The following is a 5,018-nucleotide window of genomic DNA, read 5'->3' as shown; positions in this document are numbered from 1 at the left end:
TACTCCTTCCTCGGGACATGGAGGCTTATAGGCGGTTTTCTCAGCCCGAGATCTTCCTATCCCTTAAAAGGGATCTCGCGATGGTAAGTAATCTTTTTACTGTTTCATTAATTTTTTTGACCTCGTTAGATTAAAGCAATCTTGTTTCGTTTGTAGATTACTCAGCAGGTATTTGTGGCTGAGGAATTTTGCCGCGGTAACAGTAGTCGGGCTGAGGTCGAGAACCAGGCTCGGGCGGAGATGGAGAAAACCTTGGGGTCCCTCAAGCACGATCACGGTGAACTCATGGACAAGTTCAAGGAGTCGGAGAACCGGCGCAAATTTGCAGAGGTTGGTTTGAAGAGTGCCGAGACCCAGGCGGAGGACCAGCGCAAAGAACTGTTCACGACCCAGATTAACCTCGCCACCGAGAAGCAGGCAGTGCAGGACCTCAAGATTGCTCTGCAAAAAGTCGAGGATGAGCTGTGGCGGGTCAAAGAGGAGGCCCAGCTGATCCGAGAGGCTATAGAGGCTGAGAAGAATGCTGCTCGCCAGCTCGGGGCCGAAGAGACGGAGGCCAGGCTATCCGAGGAGATCCCCGAGGTGTGCAGGGATTATTGCAGTATTTCATGGGCTCATGCTCTCGATGCTGCAGGAGTTCCTGCGGATTCGGCATTAAGACTGCCCGAGAACATCTTCTATCCTCAGGAGATCCGAGAGAATCCTGATGGCGCCCAAGTGGCTTCAGAGCAGGACCTGGCGGTGCCTGATGCCGTCCTCGTGCTTGATATGGCGAAGGATCCCGCCGCAGACTCTACCATCGAGGTTCCTCCTCCTCAGCCCGAGCAGAAAGAAGATCCTCCTGCTAAGGCTTAGCCTTTTAGGCTTTTGATCTTTGTACTCTTTCCCTTTTTTTTTGAATGAGAGTCGTCCTATCTTTCCATTCTTTTGTAAGGACCTCTCTTTCTAATGTACTTGGAATATTAATATAAAATGTTCGTTTTGCTTACTATGGATGTATGTCAGTAGCGCTCTTTTTTTTTTTAAACATTTGCAACGATGTAGATACAGGTAAACGGTCAAAATAAAATAGGTTTTTGGGCTGCGCATTAAAATGATTTCCTTTAAGTAATAACCTCCCAATCTATCATAAGTAATAATTTCCGCTAAGTCTGTGGTCCGAGGAGCCATGCAGGACTTAGATTCTGTTTAGAACTTATGAATAGTTGCCTTAAATAATAATTTCCGCTAAGTCTGTGGTCCGAGGAGCCATGCAGGATTTAGGTTCTGTTTAAAACTTATAAAAATTGTCATGAGTAATAATTTCCCCCAAGTCTGTGGTCCGAGGAGCCATGCAGAACTTAGGTTCTATTTAAAACTTATAAAAATTGTCATGAGTAATAATTTCCGCTAAGTCTGTGGTCCGAGGAGCCATGCAGGACTTAGGTTCTGTTTAAAACTTATCAAAATTGTCATGAGTAATAATTTCCCTTAAGTCTGTGGTCCGAGGAGCCATGTAGGACTTAGGTTCTGTTTAAAACTTATCAAAATTCTAATGGTAATAGATTCCCCTAACGTTTTTGGTCCCGGAAGCCATGAGGACTAGTTCTGTGATAAAACTATGAATAGTTATGCTTAAGTAATAATTCCATAAGTTGATGCGTCCAGGAAGCCGCAGGACCTAGGTTCTGTTAATACTTATCAAAATTAGTCAATTGAGTCAGTAATAATTTCCCTAAGTCTGTGTCCGAGCGCCATTAAGGACTTAAGGTTCTGTTTAAAAAACATGAATAGTTGCCAGCTGACCAGCAAAGCAGCGGATCTGCATGAAAGAAACGATGCTAGCCATCTCATTAATAATAATATTTCTAAGGTATACATTCCATTGGATCGAGCTAAAGCTTTTTCATCTAAATCTTCTAGGTAGTAGCGCCTATTTCCGGCCACGGATGTGACACGGTATGGTCCCTCCCAATTGGGCCCCAACTTGCCCCAAGAGGGGTTCTTTGCGCTGCCAAGAATCTTCCTCATCACGAGATCACCTGGACCCAGATGCCGCAGTTTGACGTTAGCATCATACCCTTGTCTCAGCTTCTGGTGATAATAGGCCATGTGAATCATCGCTTTTTCCCTTCTTTCTTCGGCTAGGTCCAGACTCCGTTCCAATAACTCGTCGTTATCGTTTGGGGTAAACGATCTAGACCTTGGTGTGGGAAAGTTGTTCTCGATCGGGAGCACGGCCTCAGCCCCATAAGTCATCGAGAAGGGGGTCTCACCGGTCGATCGTCGCGGCGTCGTCCGATAAGTCCGTAAGACGTGGGGGAGTTCTTCTACCCATCTCCCCTTTGCCTCGTCCAGTCTCTTCTTCAGTCCGTTCATTATGACCTTGTTCACAGCTTCGACCTGCCCATTTCCCTGAGGGTAGGCGGGGGTGGAATATCGGTTGATGATTCCAAACTCGCGGCAATACTCCCTAAAGTTCTTACTGTCGAACTGCAGACCATTATCGGAAATGAGTGTACGCGGAGTCCCGAAGCGGGTGATGATGTTCTTCCAGATGAATTTTTGGGCGTCCACGTCCCTAATGTTGGCCAAGGGTTCAGCTTCCACCCATTTAGTGAAGTAATCAGTTCCGACTATTATGTACCGCTTGTTCCCTGCAGCTTTGGGGAAGGGTCCAACTATATCAAGGCCCCATTGTGCGAACGGCCATGGGCTAGAGAGGGGGTTGAGAACTCCTCCGGGTTGGTGGATATTCGGGGCGAATCTTTGGCACTGATCGCACTTCTTAGCGTATTCTTGGGCCTCTCTCTGCATGTTCGGCCACCAATACCCTTGGGTAAGTGCCCTGTGCGCCAGCGACCTCCCTCCGGTATGACTTCCACAAATCCTCTCGTGTAACTCCTCAAGTATAGATTCAGATTCTTCTGGATGTACGCAGAGTAGGTACGGTCCAGAGTAAGAGCGCCGATATAGTTTGTGGTCCTCTGACAGCCAGAACCGAGGAGCATTCCTACGTATCTTCTCGGCTTCCAATTTTTCCTCCGGCAAGACGTCGTTTTGAAGGAAGTTCTTTATGGGATCCATCCAGCTGTGACTCTTTCTGATCTGATGGACTCTGGCCGGGCTTCTACTGATGGGACTTGCTTGGGCTAGATCTTCAACCAAGATCATTCGCGGCAGATTATGTGCCGAGGATGTGGCGAGAGTGGCCAGTGAGTCTGCATGGGTGTTTACACTCCTGGAAATGTGTGTCAGATTGAAGGACTCAAAATTCGTCTGCAGCCGCTTGACTTGTCCCAGATACTCTTGCATCCTAGTATCTCGAGCTTCCAGCTCACCCATCACTTGTCCGACTACCAGTCTGGAGTCCGAGAACGCTTCTATTATTCTTCTGCCCAATCTTTGAACCATCGTCATCCCTTGAAGTAAGGCTTCGTATTCAGCTTCATTGTTCGTAGCCGAGAATCCGAGCCTCAATGATTTTTCAATGGCAGCACCGTCCGGGGATATTAAAACTATCTCAACTCCTAACCCTCTCTGGTTAGCTGCGCCATCTACATAGACCTTCCAATGCGTGTTCCTCCCTGTTGAAATCGCACCAACCGACTTTCCATCCATGTCTTTCTTCTCGGTTATTGTTTCTATAGAGGGCTCAGCAAACTCCGCTACCAAGTCTGCGAGGACCTGTCCTTTGATGGAGGATCTGGGCATATATTTAATATCAAAGGCCCCCAAAAGCGCACTTCACATGGCGATCCTTCCGGTGTAGTCAGCGCTTCGAAGCACTGCTCGAAGGGGAAGTTGAGTTAGAACGATGACCGTGTGCGCCTGAAAGTAATGAGGAAGTTTTCGGGTTGCATGCACTATCGCCAGAATTGCCTTTTCTAAAGGTAGGTATCGTACCTCGGCCTCATGTAGTGATTTGCTCACATAGTACACCGGTCGCTGCACCCCATTATCATCCCGTATCAGTACTAGGCTTACAGCGTGGGGGGCTACGGCGATGTAGGCAAACAGCACCTCATCTGCCTCAGGGCTGGACATGATGGGTGGTCGGGACAGGTAGTCTTTAAGCTGCTGGAAAGCCTGAACGCAATCCTTCGACCATTCAAACTCTTTCCACTTGTTTATCAGGAGGTAGAAAGGCCGACATCGATCCGCCGATCGCGATATGAACCGGTTTAACGCCGCAATCATGCCAGTGAGCTTCTGTACTTCCTTCGGATTCCGAGGAGCCTGTAGGCTGTTAATGGCTTTGATTTGGTCGGGACTTACTTCTATTCCCCTGTGGGTGACCATATACCCTAGGAATTTCCCAGACCCGACCCCGAATGAACATTTGGAGGCATTCAGCCGCAACCAGTGCTCCCTTAATATAGTGAAGATTGTTCCGAGGTCCTTCACGTGCTCGGACACCCTTTTACTCTTCACAACCATATCGTCTATATAAACCTCAATGATCTTGCCCAGTTGTGGTTCAAACATCCGAGTCATCATCCTTTGGTAGGTTGAGCCTGCGTTCTTTAACCCAAACGGCATCACCTTATAATTATAATTTCCGATGGGCGTCATGAAAGCCGTTTTCTCTTGGTCCTCTAGTGCAAGGGGTATCTGATGATAGCCCTGGAAGGCGTCCAAGAAGCTCATTCGAGGGTGCCCCACGGTTGCATCCACCAATCGATCAATTCGGGGTAGGGGAATGGGTCCTTTGGGCACGCCTTTTTCAGGTCCGTGAAGTCCACGCAGACCCTCCATTTCCCTGTCTTCTTCTTTACCACCACAGTATTTGCCAACCATTCCGGGTAAAAGACCTCTTTAATAGCCCCCGCTCTTTTTAGTTTTGCCACTTCGTCTTTTACGGCACTAGCATGTTCCTTTGAAGGGCGTCGGGGTGGCTGCTTCTTCGGAGTGGAAGAGGGGTTGACGTTCAGGTGGTGACAAATAAGGCTAGGATCAACGTCCGGGGCGTCGTAGGCATCCCATGCGAACACGTCGACATTTTCTCTAAGAAATCTGACCAGTTCCTCCTTTTCTTG

This window comes from Quercus lobata, chromosome 2 (assembly GCF_001633185.2).
Source record: "Quercus lobata isolate SW786 chromosome 2, ValleyOak3.0 Primary Assembly, whole genome shotgun sequence".
In the NCBI taxonomy this organism is placed as follows: domain Eukaryota; kingdom Viridiplantae; phylum Streptophyta; class Magnoliopsida; order Fagales; family Fagaceae; genus Quercus; species Quercus lobata.
The sequence above is the reverse complement of the archived record's forward strand: the minus strand, read 5'-3'. Positions refer to the sequence as shown.